Here is a 17,690-nt window from a genome sequence, read left to right on the forward strand (position 1 = left end):
TAGCTTTTTAATGTCATCCAACTGTACATACAGAGTGCACATTTGAACAAAATTCCGTTCCACTGGCTCATAAATACTGCTTAAACTAAAAACAAAAAGTTGTTTAGATGGCATCAGATTGCTGGAACCATGCTAAACAGAAACCAGTTTCTTAACCATAGTAGCCTGGAGCCCGAATAAAAACACATATTTCTTATGCGTATACCAACATCCTCATTTCCATCACAGAAATCCACCCAAAATATCCATCATCTTCAATTCCACTTCATCAATCAATGCCTTTGGGCAACAGTCATGCACAATAAACTTTACATCCAACAACACTGAAGAAAAGTAAAAAATCTAAACATCTAAAACCTGCAATTAAATCACGCCTCACAGGTTCCATTAGGGTTAGACAGCCACCTCCAGCTCTCTTTTGAATTCCATCAACTGGTGTAAGCCACATTGTTCTGTGCACAGTTTAGTGTAAGCCCAAAACATTTATAATAAGACAAACATTGAGAAGGTTGACTAATGCATGCTGGGAAAGCCAAGATGCCTGGGGAGCTAATTAATTGGCTAACTATGACACTGCCGAGAGCACTATGTCTGACTGGGCGTTTAAAGGAGACAGTTCTCCAAAATGTGCAACAGAACAGGCCTGGAAAAAAACCTCCATATCTGGACACCAAACTGCAGGTGGGAAAGAAAATCCTGTGTCCGCTAATTCACCAGTTCACAGGATCTGTAACACACACTTGTTCTATTAAAGTAGGGAAAGCTTAAGCATAGAAACTCAGTTTGGATGCTGGAGGAAAAAAAATCGAGTGAAAGCAGCTGTTACTGCACTAAGTCTAATAGTGTATACTTGATACAAGACGGTTCCAAGGTGTGCTCACACTCACAGCATGTTCATAGCTGCTTTTTTGCACTCCTGAGCGTTTCTGCCTTTTAGCTTTGCTCATTTGGCCAGGTGAAAACAATGCCAGTCAAGCTGAGGAAACCTGCACTTATTGTAAATCCCCATCAGTAATCAAATGCAACTGTGATGAGATTAAATTGTGTATAACATAATTCAGCCCTCTGATCAAAATCTTTAACACTAAAAAAAGAAAAAAAAAAAAAAGGTTCAAGTGGAGACATTTCTGAGTCTGGAAGCTGTAAGAGATTTGCCAATATTGAATAATTGTTATTTAGAATTGATGACAATGAAAGAGGATATCGACCAACGTTAGACCATAGGAAGAGATTTATCAATTCAGGTTTATTCATGCAGCCATTAAAGAACCTATATTATGCTCATTTTCAGGTCTATAATTGTATTTTGGGGTTGTACCAGAATAGGTTTCCATGGTTTCATTTAAAAAAAAACACCATATTTTTCCTGTTTTCACCATGTGTGTTTGGGTCTCTGTTTTAGCTACAGAGTGAGACATCTCACTTGTTTAAGCAACAGAGTGACATCTCAATTCTATACTATCTTTATTGGGAGTCATCCTCAGCTTTGGTCAGTACGAGGCAGGATTAGCTGGGAGACTTCTTCTAAACGAGGGCACACTTGGGGAATACCTGCAGAACAGGAACATGGAGTAGTTCTTTTGTAGATTATGGTGAACTAGCGTTAACTGGAGCAGCGTTTAGCTCCAGCACATTGAGAACAAGCTAGCATGCTAGCGCTAGTATGCTACAGTCTCAGCTAGTGACGCAGAAAGCCGATTTTGAACAGCTCACCCGGAGACTGAAGGCAGGACATGTTCAGAAACCCGTAACTCACTCAAAACAGCATGGATGTTTGTTTTTTCCCAGTTTTATGCATGTGGAAGCACCAGAGACACAAAAAAATCCCCAAATCCTAGAAAAAGGGATTTCTTTCATAATATGGGCACTTTAAAGCTTCATTGATGTCATTATGAAGTGTACAGGTGCCACTGCAAATGGAAATTAAAGAAACATTTGAAATACAGTATTGCAATAAGTGAAGTGCAGGTATTGCACTTTAGTCCAAAACCCAAAAGAAATTCCATCTACAAGGATACAAAATTACTTATTCTATTTTCAAAATATATAGCAATTACTTGCCTGTCGATTGTCTATTGGTTTCAGCCCTGAACTGGGAGTAGACTCAACAGTTATTTTATTATCAATCAGTGCTAGACAGAGTAGTGGAACAGATATATATTTGTACGTTGTATGTCAAAAATTATTCATGTTCTGGTCTCTTCTGAATGAAAAAGACAACGATTGCTGGACTTTTAGTCTGCCTGCCTTCAAATTTCAAAATCTGTCTGACTGGCTGCATCCCATTTGTCATTCTGTCCATCCGTCTGTCTGCCTGTAAGCTTGCCATCTGTCTTTCTGTCTGTCCGACTGCTTGACTCTTTGCCTTTCTGCCCATCTACCCATTTGCCTGCCATCTGTTTGTCTGTCTGCAAGTATGTCGCCCCTCTGCTTTGCTGTCTGTCTTTCTGTCTGTCTGTCCTCTCCCTAAGTCAGCCCTGTAGATGACTTAGCAAAAACATGGTTGTGGTTTGGTGTCTTTCAGCACTTTGCAGCACTTAAGGTCAGCACACTACAACAGCTGCCATGATGGTGATCCATTATTAAGAGACTGTAGCTACAGAGACCCAGCAGGCAACACACACGCAAACACACACACATTGCTCTCTCGAGATGAGTAGGCAGTCTGGCGGTCAGAACATTAAGTGACTGTTGGAACATCTGGACACACACACACACACACACACACACACACACACACACATGATGAAGATACACATTTGTTTTTATCTATAAAGCATTTAAAAAGGATATCAATAGTGCAGGTGATGAAGGTGCATGGTAGCTCCATGCATGCTTGCACACACAAAACGACAAACGCATCAACAACAACAATCTGTAAAAGTTAAGCTGTTTGCCAATCAACGCACGCACGGCCTGAACACACACACACACACACACACACACACACACAGAGTCCGGTCCAGAGCTCCTTAGGAGCCAGAGGTCAGTCAGTTTGATAAAGAATCCTTGCATATAAATGCTTCATAACAAGCCATCTCTCTGAGGATGTGTGTGTGTGTGTGTGTGTGTGTGTGTGTGTGTGTGTGTGTGTGTGTGTGTCCAGAGAGGTTTGTAAATCGGTGCATGTATTGCGTTTGTTCGTGTGGTGAGTGTGTGTGGTGTGTGTGTGTTGTGTGTGTTGTGGTGGTGTGTGTGTTGTGTGTTGTGTGTGTGTGTTGTGTGTGTGGTGTGATGTGAGACTTAAGACCTGCCTGCCTAGGGACAAAAAAACCTAAAATAAAGTTTAAAAAGCCTTGGAAAAAACAAACTTGTGTTCTTCCTCCACTTATTTCTTCTCTCTTGCTTTCTTCCCATCACTCCCTTTTTTTTAAATCCACACTGCCATCATCTCTTTCTATCACCATGGCTCTCTTTCGCTGCTACTCTACATCCTCCAGTCATCTTTGTCCATCATTCTTCTCCACATCTCCCTCCATCACCCTTTGCCTCACCCTCCCTCTCACCCCTTTCATTTTTAGCTTCCTCCCTGTTTGTTCTCATCTCACTCTCTGACACTGAATATTTCCTCCATTCATGGGGAAAAAATGACAAGCAGGATGAGATGAATGGACAGGAGTGCATGTGCAGGACCACTTCTAATGCTATATGCACAAGCAAGACAGCTACAGTTAGAAGGCATGCAGGACGTCCGCAACGCGCGCGCGCACGCACACGCGCACACGCGCGCCCACACACACACACACACACACACACACACACACACACACACACACACACACACACCACACACACACAACACACACACACACACACACACACACACACACACACACACACACACACACGGCTATTTCCAGACAGAGCCGCTTGAGAAAAGGTAGGCCAAAGAGAGAGTTTCTCGCCAACGGGTTTGACAGGTATAGAAAGAAAAAACACCAAAGAAAAGGATCACAAAGATTTATAACTTGAGGTTAAGAGACCAGGGAGAGTAAAGACAGAAGAAGGAAGAAAGAAAACAGAGAGAGGGAGAGAGAGACAAAGAAAGATAGATAAGAGAGCAAGAGGGAAAGAGAGAGAGAGAGACAAAGAAATGGGGCAACTATTATGAATGAGCTGAAAGAATCAAAATGTCAAACGCACGCACGCACTCACACATGCACACACGCACGCACACACACACACCTCCTGCATGACTGGAAGGCCACTTAAGAGCAGTCATGAGTCACTCTCTGATGCTGATATCACCATTCCCATCAGCCCTCTCCCCTGTGCCCCCCACCCACACTGAAGGCTCCATCGGGAGAAGTAAGCTCGCTCCTTACGTCAAATACAGAAGACTGTTGCCTCCCTAAAGTCAATTAGTTTTCTTGTATTGCTCTATAGGAAAGCAAAGCTACCCTAAGTGAAGTGTAAAATAACAGAGAAATAAAAAATAAATGCACCCTACGGGCAATTATTCTCATTTCAGTGTTTTCCCCACAAGTACTTTATTTGGGCAGGTTTTTTTAGATTTAGATGGATTATGAGTAACTTTCTTTTTAGCCTCCGTTGACATGACAGACATAACTACAAATCAATCAGACACTTTTCATACATAAAAATGTAGCACAAAGTGGTTGATACACCCCTCCCCCCCCCAAAAAAAAACAGAAACAAGCTGAACCAAACTGGGGAAACAACATCATATGTGAGGAAACACCAGAGGCAAGACACCTAAAACCAAATACTTCAAATAAATAAATAAATAAATAAATAGATAGATAGATAAAAGCTAATAACAACAGATAATAATTACATAAAGTGGAAATTGTTAAAACATAAAATACAGATACATTGACTACAAACTATTAAACAACTCAAATTAATTATAAAACAAAACAAAACTACAATTAAAATGGGTACATATAACTTGTTTAATAAAAGGCGCAGCTAAAAAATTAAGTTTTAAGTTTGCCTTTAAAAATACCAATCACTTTTTTTGCAGTGAAAATGGGTTTTATTTTGAGGCACTTATATATATCAAACCTTATTAAACAGGTTTAAAGCAAAGTAACAAAGATCAAAACATTTCAGGACTGCAACAAGGCAAATATAATGAAACAACCATGTTGACATTTAATTCAGGAAGCCTACAGTCCCACTGTGGTTCAGACTCTTAAATCTTTCAATCAAAAAGAAATCAACGAGGCCAGTGTTAGCTTGGTTTTGCAACACCGGCTGGCTGAATTTTACAATTGCTACCGTTAAGTTTAAGCTAACGGTCTTTGTATTCAGATCGCCTTTAATGCATGACGGTAAAGGCCTTATAAACTTCCAGTATTCTCTTAGTTTGCCCACATGGTGGGTGTCAACAAAGACACATGTAAGTGGGCAAACAAGGAGACTAGAGACTTTTTTGAATTTAATTTATCAGGAACTTGCGGAGGAAACTGCCAACAAAGGTTACGACAAGCCGTGGGACGTCTTCTGGAGTAAATGGAAGGCGCTCAAACAGCGAGACATGTCTCAAAAAGAGTTGTCTCACAGCGGTGCCGGAGGGAAAACAAAAGGCAACTTGCATCTGCATCATCATAGCAATGTGTCGATAGTTTCATTCTTTTCTTATTATAAATTGATATGCACATAAGCACTATTTACAACTTGTGCAATGTTGATCATTTGTTGGTAGACGGCACAATCCATTTGTTGTGTGATTCCATTCATTCATTGTGTGATTGAATGGAAACGCCTTCAAATGTCTCAAATCAATTCGATATACCAATATGATCGCAAAACAGCATGTGACGTCATTACGCACAGGTTTTTATTCGCTTTAAAGCCGTTGGATGGAAACACACTTCCACCAGCTTTCTTCACGAGTTTTTTTTTTTACCAAACTTCAGATAATTTGATTGACAAGTGGATGCAAACTTACCCAAAAATGCACTGGTATAAAAACAAAACAAAATCAAAACAATAAATAAAATGGATGTAAACATAATTGCATAAAAATAATTTCTCCAGCATAAAACTTTGCTCAAATAAAGCGAAAGTGAATTGCCGTCTATGTCCACAGCAGGGTGTTCACAAAGGACAACAGAGAGAGAGAGAGAGAGAGCGTGCGTTCTTCGGAATGCCGGCTCTTTGACGATACTAAAGGGCAGCATCTCTTTAGCAACGAGGAGAACTACACCGTCGGTGAGTGCACACCATTTTGCACTGTCCTGTTTGTACTTTGTTGACTAAACGCCACAGTTAGTGTGTACTGTCAGGAAGACGGAGACGGCCCATCTGTTGTGGTTTTTTTTCCCAGCTCGGAAAACTGCACTGGATGATTGTGTTTTAGGTGCACGTTTGTTGTGTTGCCGTGTTTAGTTGCTAATGCTTTACAACAAATGCGACATAGCGACTCGCTCAGGTTAAGTGGGTCACCACGGTCATTCGGTTTGAATCCCGAGTGCTCCCACACTGCAGCTGTCGCGTTCATCTTTGAAACCAATTCCATCTCTCTTTTATTTTTATTCCTCCAACTCTCAATTAACATTTTCTCCTCACGCGGCTCTTTTGCTTGTAGGCTACGCCAGGCGTCCCGCCTCCCCACACAGAGATCATTCGGCTGACAAGTGACTAGAGGCCTCACTCCTTGTTACACTAAGGAACCCAGACTGGTCATCCAGTCTCTTTGGTAGAGGGAGGGGGAGGGAGAGAGAGAGGGAGGGGGAGGGAGAGAGAGAGAGAGAGAGAGAGAGAGAGAGAGAGAGAGAGAGAGAGAGAGAGATGAGGAAAACAAACAAGCACGCAAATGGAAAGTATTGGGCCGGAAAAATTATCTACCTCATTTTTATTTATCTTGCGATTAATTGATTTATTGACTATCGCGACAGGCCTACACACAAATATACTGTATAATTTACACCATGTGGACACACACGGTATCCACACCAAACAAATGTGCCATGGATATCAAATAGATTTTCTTTATCACCTTGTTGGCTCCAGCCACCAGAACATTAAAACAATATGTATTGATGCTGCCACTGCTCCTGCTGCTGCATCATGGGAGCAGAAAAGAGACAGAGAGAGCGAGAGCGAGGTCCAAATAATTTTCTAACTAAGCCTCCTGCTTCGTCTCCTGAAATCTGCTGACAAACAATGAAGGAGGTGAGTCGGAGCCAGCAGGGCTGGGGCCCTGCCAAAAATCCAGGAGGAGCAAGTGCAAAGGGAGAGGACAGGTGGTGGTGGTGGTGGTGGTGGTGGTGGGAGGGGATGTAGAAAGAAACACAGAGAGAGATGGAGGATTGATCCATCGCTCCCGTCTCCACTGCCATCAGGAGTTCATTAGCTCCTGGAAGGGAGCGAGGGAGGGATGAAAAGGACAGAAAGATGGAGGATGAGCACTCTGCCCTTCACTCCCAACAACCCTGGCTACCACCTCCTTGTGTGTCCATCTACAACTCCACCTCATTCCACCCCCCAACCCCGCCCCCCCTCCTCTTACTGTCGTCTGTCATCCTGCACTCTTGACATCTCCTCCTATCTTCTGCCTTCTGTCCCTGCTGGCGTCACCTTTCCTATCTTCTCATTTGTTACCTTTACTTAATATCTGCAAACTTTGTCTCTAGTCTTAAAAGTCAGCTAAACAGCCCTTTTCAAGAATTGTATTGTTTTTTTTTGATGGGTTTAAATGTACATTAAGTGCAAATGTAATCTTCAAGGATGGCACAGACGCTTATTTCCATCTTGGATAACCGCGTGTTGAAACAGCAAAAGGAAGGTCTGACATACTGTTTCTGTCTGTTGTTTACTCGCCCTCTCTCTCCACACACACCCACACCCACGCCCACGCCCACGCACACGCACACGCACACGCACACGCACGCACGCACGCAAAACTCTTCCCATCAGGAGCTCAGGCAGCATCTGTCAGCCTGTCCATCACTGTGCATACAGCCTTCAGACAATTTTTCCCCTAAAGAAGAGTGGGAGATAGCAGGCGGACTGAAAGAAAATAGTCTGCCATTTAGGGTTATATAGGGAGAAAGTGCCCAATGGATAATTTTAATAAGTTTTTGGATGTAAATGGATTGTTTGTGTGTTGTTATATGGTAAAGCCTGACACCACAGACAATGCCAGATTTCTCACATACTGATGTCTGAGGTATTGAAGATGCCCATTGAAAATCCCAATGCCAGTTTTGACTTCTACCACGCAGTTCGTCATGATGGACATCAACTAAACAACTTGACATATGCTTTTCCATACCCACAAAGATACTGTCATGTAATAGCTCTCCTGGTTGTCAAGACAGTTGCTATTTTGCATTTCATCCAGCCAAACTGGAACCATAATTAGGCTTGGACATAAAACTCAACACAAAACTAAACAAACTTACTAACATAAATGTGACATGAAGCTAGTAATGATTGGATTTATTGGTTATTTTTGCCAACTCTTTTTTTCTTAAAGGCCCTGCACACATGTTTTCAATTGTTCTGGGTGGTTCTGGATGACGCTCAGGTTGATGTTAAAGCTATGCTGAGAATTACATGAGGTCACCGAATGCCATATACAAATAATACAAGGTACAAGTTGTTCAACCCATAAAAAAGGTGCAGCAAAGCCAACAGGAGAGTCAGGGACATGTGCGTTGGTTTTAAAGTGCCCATATTATGAAATCGGGGTTTTGGGGTATTATTTTGTGTCTCTGGTGCTTCCACACACACATACAAAAAAAAACTACCCATGCTGTTTTGAGTGAGATACGGGTTTCTGAATGTCCTCTGCCTTCAGTCTCCAGGTGAGCTGTTCAAAATTTGTACGGCTTTGTACGTAACTAGCCGAGATGAGGTGGCTAACCGTAGCATGCTAGCGCTAGCATGCTTACTCGTTCTCAATGGCAAAACACTGTTCAACACACAGTAGTTAACCATAATCTGCAAAAGAACTACTTCCATGTCGCTGTTCTGCAGGTATTTCACAAGTGTCCCTCGTATTGAAGACGTCTCCCAGCTTATGCTGCCTTGTTCTGACCAAAGTTGGAGAAACAGTTATCTAGCTGATGTGATCTTCCCTAGCTACTGAGCATATGCGACTCCCAACAAAGATAGTGTAGAAGTAAATTGTCTCACTGTGTAGCTAAAACAAGTGAGATGTCTCACTCTTTAGCTAAAACAGAGACCCAAACACACAGTGTGAAAACAGGATCTGCAGCAATGTGCAGTAGAACAAAAATATGGTGTTTTTTGAAAAATAAACCATGTAAACCTATTCTGGTACAACCTCTAAATACAACTATGAACCTAAAAATGAGCATAATATGGGAGCTTTAAAAATGGGAGGAAGAGATGACAGATTTTTACTACAGGACGTTTCTGTTGAAACAAACTTACTGAAACATTAAAGCACCATTATTTCATCCAAGCAACAGCATTTTTTTACTGAGCAATTAATCATATAGTCTACAAATCTTAAGACATCTTTAAATTGCTGGTTTTATCCAACCAACAGTCCAAAACCCTAATATATTCCATTCCATACTGTGGTGAATGTTTCATTTACTGAGGGGAAATAAAAACCCATCAAATATGCATAAAGGAAACCAAACATAAGCTTGGTGAAATATACGAATGATTTCACTGTCAACTTTGTGGTACCAACATAGACTTTATTGTGAACTATCACAAAAAATGAATCATTAATTTTATCTGAAAACCCATCTGCTGCACCAGAATGCCCCACTGCTCTTATTCACTCCGCTTTTGCAGGAAGAAGAGTTATGAAGCATATTCCAATTACTCTTGCAAAAATCCTTTTGTGAAATATGCGTGCCATTTTCTACATCACCAGCAATGTGTGCAGGTGTGGAGATGTTGTAATTATCCTTTACTAACAAGGCTGAGTCACAGTAGCACAGGAGACTTTAAAAAAAAAAATTGGAACACCCCCTCTCCCCACACACACTAATGAGGTTCTACGCCACAGCAGGGTCATCTACTGAGAGCAAACACTGGCAAAACACACTGGTTATTACATAAAAACATGCCTGCAGCATTTAATCCACCACTGCTTTCATGTCGCAGAACTTTAAAGCATGACAAAAACCTGCACATGAGCTAACCAGAACAACCCCACAAACTAAACTGACAGATGTTTTCATAGGGTTTTTTGTCTGTCCTTGACGCAAGTATAATAAACGTTCTTCATTTAATAATTTAATGCAAGTTACAGTAATGTCCTTCATTAAATATAATCAATTCTAAGACAACATTTTTCATTACATTGTATTCCTTGCTTCTTTTTAAATTCTTTATGAGAGGACAAATTATAAAAAGACACAATATGTATTGGATCATAAATTAAGATTCATATCAATATCGGAAATCCAATATCTGGCTCTTTTTGACTCACAAAAATCACAGCACATGGAACTACACACCAAAAAGACAACACAAACACACAAATCCTACTCAGCTAGTAGTAATACCCTTTTGACCAACATGCTGGTTAGTTAGTAAGCAGAGCAGAGAGCAGCAGGGAGCTGGTGACATGACAGCTAGTCAACCCGCCTGCAGGCACCACACACACACACACACACACACACACACACACACACACACACACACACACACACACACACACACACACACACACACACACACACACACACACACACACACACACACACACACACACACACACACACACACACACACACACAGTTGATTCCCATCCTTATCTGACACGTATTTCTGCATCTCACACACACACTCTCTCTCACACTCTCACACTCTCACACACTCACACACCCCCTGCAGCCTTCTTTAGCAATGTGTGTAACAACATGTATGTGCACATGGGGGGGGCATGTGTGAGGGATTGAGGGCACAGTTTACATGACGTCGGTGGTCCATTCATGAACAACACCCCTCCTCCTCCTCCTCTTCACTACGTAGCAGCTAATGCAATACAACACACCACGTGGGGGTCCTTACCCCCTTTTCCAGCCAATCCGAGCTCGCCGCTTAACGCAGCAGACACAAATACGCACACACACACGCTACACCCCCACCCACACACACACGTGTGAGTATGTACACATGTGAGGCTTAAAACGTCTACATGCTCAAGTTTCACGTGACATGCTCTACAGGGAGAGTGTATACATATGGTCACCTACACATTTGACCTGGCTCCTAAGTCAGATGATGAGAGAAATTACAGTAAAAGTTTGTTCGACAGATGATGAGAAGACGAGGAGGAAAAAGATGAGAGTGATGGATGGATGAAAAGATGAAACAGAAGGAAGGAAAAAAAATGATAAAAAGTAAAGGGATGGATAAGGAATGAGGGATTCAAACATGGATGATTGGATGGCAGGAGGGCTGTTAAAAAATAAAACGGAAGCAAAATGAAAACAGTTCTCATCCCTGTTCGCTTGCATTGTAAACAACCACTGTCTCTAGGCGAGAGAGGCGAGCCTCGAGGGACAGAGGGGAGGGGGAGTAGGAGAGGGAGAGAGAATGAGGGAAAACAAGATAGCACTGCATCAGGAAAGATATGAAAGACAGAGAAGGGGGATAGAGGGATAGAGAGAGAGTTGTTATGCCCCCACACACCATGACTCATCTCCGGTTTCATACCCAGCAGGAGGAGGAGGGTTTTGTGTGTGTGTGTGTGTGTGTGTGTGTGTGTGTGTGTGTGTGTGTGTGTGTGTTACTGTTGAGAGTTTGAAGAGCATGGTTCTGTGCATCTTACTGAATATGTGTTTAGAGAGAGGCACAGTTTTGTGAAGTGGGTGTGTGTGTGTGTGTGTGTGTGGTGTGTTTGTGTGTGTGTGGTGTGGTGTGTAAGAGATGATGGAAGAGGGGGGCTGCTGTCACAACTGGGAACATTTAACAAGTCCCCAGACGATTTTAGTTTAATTGATTCAAGGCTACAGCCAGTTCAGCTTCACGTGTGCCATCAAATTCTTTTTTTCTTTTCTTTTTTAAATCTGGATATATTGCTTGCATCTGTTAATTATCAGCACTAATAGGCAGACATATTATACCTCAGGAGGTTCTCCAGGAAATTATGAAGAGTAGGTGGCCACAACATGCTGCTGAAATCACACCGGAGGCAAATGCCCAATTAACATCATATTAATCCTGCTCACAACTGATTTCCAGCATCATCATCATCTGCATCCACATGCAAAGCCCTTGTTTTGTTGTTGTTGTTTTACAGGTTAAGGATGCAACACTCACCCAATCCACAGATACAGCTATGACTTTGAGGAGGTAAACAACAGCCACTCCCCCTCTTCTAAAGACAGCTAGATCTGCACAGCACGAAGCAGGAGGAGGAGGAGGAGAGGGTGAATGAGGCAGAGTTGCTCTAATTCCTTGATGTGTGTATGTGTGGTTGCGTGCTCAGCCTTCCTAAAAGCAGTGCTGCTCCCCCTGGTTTCCTTTCGTCCCTGTTACGGAGGAGTACAGGAACCTGCAAAACCTCCAGAGACGTTTGAACGTTTTGGTGCCTTCACCCTGCACCCAGCCCTGCTGCTGTCCACACAACTTCATATCATATCCTATCCCCCTGTGTGTGTGTGTGTGTGTGTGTGTGTGTGTGTGTGTGTGTGTGTGTGTGTGTGTGTGTGTGTGTGTGTGTGTGTGTGTGTGTGTGTGTGTGTGTGTTTCAGCATTCACGTTCGCCTGCAAGTCACAACTCACATTCCTCGCTACGCTGCTGCAAATGGCCCTATTTGTCGCAATTACGCGCAAAAATAACCCCACTTGGACACTCTCCAACTACCCGCTCGCACACTTGATTCCCACCGGGCGCGTTCACGTTACGTTTGCAGACTGTCTACACAACATGGTCAAGTTAACCCGGTTCATCTCCCTGCCTGCACAGGGCTCTGGCTTCAAAGAATTATTTGTCTTTCCTTCCCTGCAACACATAACGTTAAAAACACATAACGTTAGCCTAACCCTCTCCTTGACCCACATGCACCGCTCAGGCGACAGCGTCCCTGCCGCTGACTGGGACTGACAAGCCCGCTGCAAAAGTGCGTACAGATCTGCTGCCCTGCTGTTAGCCTAGCACTGATAGCACTTGCAGAGCAGCAGCAGCAGCAAAGTGGACTTTAGCGGTCCTGCAACACTCCCACTGTTACATTTTATCGTTTCCATCGGCTTATTAGTGGTCATTATTTTACCTTGATCGCAGTCAGCGTCGGATGCAGAGACGTCCACAGTCCCGGACGGCGAGCGATTCCCAGAGATTAGGAGATCATTGGGAGCCAGGCACATGTAGTTTTACAGCGGAGGGTTTAGCAGTAGTTCGGTTTGCCCACTCAGTGCCCTGGCAGGCTACTAGCAGTGCCGCTTAACAGCCCCGGATCACAATCCACGTTGGGTGACAGGACTGTCCCTTCCCTTCCCTTCCCCTTCACGGTGCGTGTTGACAGCGCGTCAGCACTGCGAAGACCGGCCACCGAGTCCAAATCCGAAATAAAAATCCAAAAGCGGCTGCCAGGCTGAGTTGTTGCTGCCTTTACAAGTCAACAACAACAAACACAGAGGTGCCGCCGCTGGTCCTGCTGCTGTTCACGGGTTAGCAGGCTGCGAGGTGCGCACAACATACCGCTCACAGGAAAGCATGTCGCATTTTGCAAAAGCAGCCTAAACGTGGTGTCAAACCCCGACGATGTTTTCCTCTCGGGTGCCAGCGGTATTATAGGAGGAAGGGACGGAGAAGCAAGAGGAGGAGTAAAAAGAAGAAGAAAAAAAAAGAAAAGGATTCTTTATTTCCAAACGATGAGTCAGAAAAGATTGCAAGCCAGTTTCGCAACGTCCCTCCTTCAAAAATAATTGAGCTCTTCACTTGCTGCCTTGCCTCGCTTCCACTCGTCTACCGGTGGACGTGCACACACCGCTCTCTGCACAAATGCACAGACGGGTCTTGTCTTGCTACCTATTCCCCCACCCCCCAGGAAAAAAAAAGACAACACAGAGAAAAATCAGCTCTTATCATCAGCTTGAAAACTCTTTTGGCGCCATATTTATGGCGTACTTTCAATTCACTGTAACCGCAAACTGCACTTCCTACTCTGAAATGCTAGATTACTGCGCCTCGGAGAGGAGAGGATGGGCATTGAGCCTTCACCTGCCGATTCTCTGTCAGTCAGAGGCTACTGCTTACTTTGTGGCAGAAAGTGTTGAAATAAGACATAAAAAAGCCGTATCCGGTGCCAGTGATTATAATCTATTCTTATTTTACGTGTGGCAAAAAAAGTCGCCAGTTTAAAAGAAAACTTGTTTCTGAAAATAATTTAAAAGCCTTGGTTTATTTATGAATGGAGGACTCAATCATGCAATGCACAGCACATCCGTTTTATAAGATGAATGTTCTAAACTTAAATGAATATTTATTTAAACCCCTGAAAGAGTAATTGCACAAATAAAGAAGTGAATCGATTTGAGAAATATCTGCAAATTCTAGGCTGCAAGTTTTCACAAGGTAGGGCTAACTACTCTGTTTTCTGAAAAAAGGGATCTTTTCTACTCAAAATCACCTAAAAACAATGTCTTATGTTGACTTTGACTGAGTGGACTCCTTTGCAGGAAGAATTGAGTTAGAATTCAAACTTATCCACAACTTGCAATTCATAGCCTTTTTTTCAAATTGAATCTCAGTCCCTTCTCCTATTTTTAAAGGTGATGCCTAACTCACCCTCTTCAATAACTGCTGTCAAAATAATTGGCAGCTGGAGCTTCAGTTTTAGTGAAGGCCTGTAGTTGCACTTTACTGTAAGTGATAATATCTCTCCACCAGTGATTGATTTTCTCACAGTGATCTTCAGGGAATAGTTGGCAAGTAAATTACCTTCCTCCACATTTTCTCTAAAATCTATATTTAAAAGGGGAGGAGGGTGTTTGATCAATCCGTAATCTACTACCATCCACTGTCTCTAAATCACTGTCCTCTGCCTGTTATCAAGCAGGAATACATTTCCTCTTACTTTCTTTAGTCTTCATTCCCCATGAAATTCCCCGTCTCATTAAGTCTGTGCAGCTTTTAAGACAGCAGATCATCTCAACTGTTGTAATTCATCTTCGCTCAGCTTTTTTGTATCTGAAATGTCTGGTCAATAGGCTACACATGCCGAGCCACGAGGCAGACTAAAATTAAGGTCATTCAGATTAACAAATGGGACAATTCTACTTGTATCAAATACACAGACTTGCATTGCGCACACACACACACACACACACACACAAAACCCCATGCACACAGGCAAGAATGTCAGGTGCACAAACGCTCATATGAGCTATATCAGGTGTCACTCAAAAAGTGTAGATAGAGGGGGAGAGAACGAGGAAAAGAAGGTGTGATGCTGTCTGGCACAAAGTGAAATGAGGTGGTGAAGGACACAGAGGAGGGATGTCTTTGGCACACATTCAAATGCAACAGCAGCATCCCACCGTTTTTCCTCCCTTCCTCTTCCTCCTCCTCCTCCACCACATAACGAAGCTAGGCAGCGTCCCTTGAGGAAACAGCCTGTGACCCTCTCCATGGTCGTTTCTAATGTGAGGGAATAGAATTAACTGTCTGATGATGAGATGCACACATTGTTTATTTAGGAAGCAGATCCACCCAGATCTGGGTCAAAAAGGAGTTGTAGTCTTTTTTGGGGGGTTTACAGCTGCAGAGCCTTTCTTAGCATTGGATTGAGCATTTGATTGTTACATTGTTAAAGATGCAACATACATTCACTTTGAGACATTAGTAAATAAGTAAGTAAATTAACTAATGAGTCTGTTGCTACTGGTCTATATGACTGGATTTGTAAGACAATACCATCACAAGCTATAGCCTCAACACCATGTAAAAGTGAGTCTCAACCAAAAGTTAATATTTTGGATTTATTACAAGGTTGTTGTATTAGATTACATTGCACTGTACAGAGGTTTCCATTTTTCTATGTGTAAAATGTATGGTCCTTATTTTGCCAACATGTTGACTTAATATCTTTGAATAATATAATCTTGGCCAAACTTTAAGCAACATCTATGGATTCTTTTTTTGTTCTGTACGACCTAAAATTAGTTAGAAAACGTGACTATATCATCTACATACCAGAAATATTCAATAATATTGTTAAAGTTTGACGCCAAACTTTCCATCATTGAAAAGAACTTATTCATTTGTATAAGTTCATGGGGGAAAGGGGTTGTTTTTATAGAAGTAAAATAGGTCACATATTTTCACCTAAGATCATAATACTATATTTGCGTCAGAGAAAGTTATAATATTTACAGTTAGTTAAAGCATTTAACATAGCCTGTATAAAGTGTATATAGTGCGTCATCTATATAAAGTTGTTAAGCAGCGGTGGAAGCAGTATTTAGAATAGAAGTAATGAAAAAAAGGAACCCGTAAGTATGGCTGTCAAATAAATGTAGAGAGAAAGTAGACTAGTTGAAGTATTACATAGGTATTTTGCAAGTTTTGAGCCACATGGCTTTTTAAGATTCTGTCTCTTGACAGGACACCTTGTCAGTGGTGTTCAGTCCTAAGTATAACTATTTGTACTGCAGGATAAAATGTTTAAAATAATAGTGATGACTTTGACTTGACTTGAACTGTTACTGTGTTCCTCTCTGACTGTTTACAGCAACGCACTGCCTTGTAGCCTAAATTTGTGATGATACTAATATTCACTAAATTTGCTTTGTTAGGATATAGCTACGTTCAGTGTAAAGTTCTTACAAAAATGTCAAATCTAATGCAATCCGGCACCTCAGCCATACCTTCTACCTCCTTTACAAAGATAAGAATGTTGTTTTTTTGGATTAACCCCATCAAAGAGATGTTGACATGCTTCAAAGGGCAAAAGGTTGGAGTTGAACCTGCGACCATTGTGTCAAGGAGTCAACCTCCATATTTGTGCACCTGCTCTACCAAACCAGCCACAAAAGAGATATTAATTTGACTGTATTTTTATTACTAATATAATAAGTATGTGGTTGTAGTTTGCAGTGGTGTTGAACTGGACTGCATTGTACTGGGAGGTGTTTCTAATGTTTTGCCAACCTGGCTCACAAACATCACACTGCAGTGAACTGCAGTCTGCACACAAAAAAAAACGGAGCAGCAAAATGGAATTCAGACATCATGGATTCTTTTATTTACAATTCACCGTTTCCTATTGTGACATGTTAAAATGTCTTCTGTGGAAAAGGCTTATTTGTGCACAATTGTACAGCGAGTTACATGCCATATGTTGCATGGCATATCATGGTGTTGTCGTAGTATTATTTAAGTACAACAGTAGGTACCATTTATACATGACAAATACCACAACACCAAAACGTACTACATATGGATGTCAGTGACCTCGGTAACTTTGCCATGGTACATTATTTGTCTCATGTGTCACGTCATGTTTCGATGGTAAAACCATCACACTAACTTGACTTTTCAAATTTCATATTTGATTTAAAGACAGTAACGGTAGCAGAGCTGTGTCAAAAAGCACAAAGAGGGCAAATACAAAATGTGTGATCCCCTTCAAGTTTAATTCTCTTCATTACATTAGGACTTTGGAGTCTGTTTGCTTTGAAATACTCCAGTCAAGTTAATTAGTTCCAAACGTTTCCGTATTTTTCTTCCTTTGTTGTCCAAAGGATGACAAATAAGCACGCATGCACGCACACACACA

At 42.0% G+C, this 17,690-nt stretch overlaps 1 protein-coding gene across 2 annotated transcripts in view; it reads right to left on the reverse strand.

The window, feature by feature from the left end:
* Positions 1 to 14,072, reverse strand: part of jade2 (jade family PHD finger 2) — a gene marked incomplete at its 3' end in the record, with an annotated part of 181,457 nt that extends 167,385 nt beyond the window's left edge. The window contains 1 exon segment of one of the 2 annotated variants that reach the window (XM_032534402.1): positions 13,182 to 14,072. 2 annotated transcript variants of the gene reach the window in all.
* Positions 14,073 to 17,690: the final 3,618 nt, after the last annotated feature.

The sequence above is a fragment of the Etheostoma spectabile genome, chromosome 13, assembly GCF_008692095.1.
Source record: "Etheostoma spectabile isolate EspeVRDwgs_2016 chromosome 13, UIUC_Espe_1.0, whole genome shotgun sequence".
Lineage (NCBI taxonomy): Eukaryota > Metazoa > Chordata > Actinopteri > Perciformes > Percidae > Etheostoma > Etheostoma spectabile.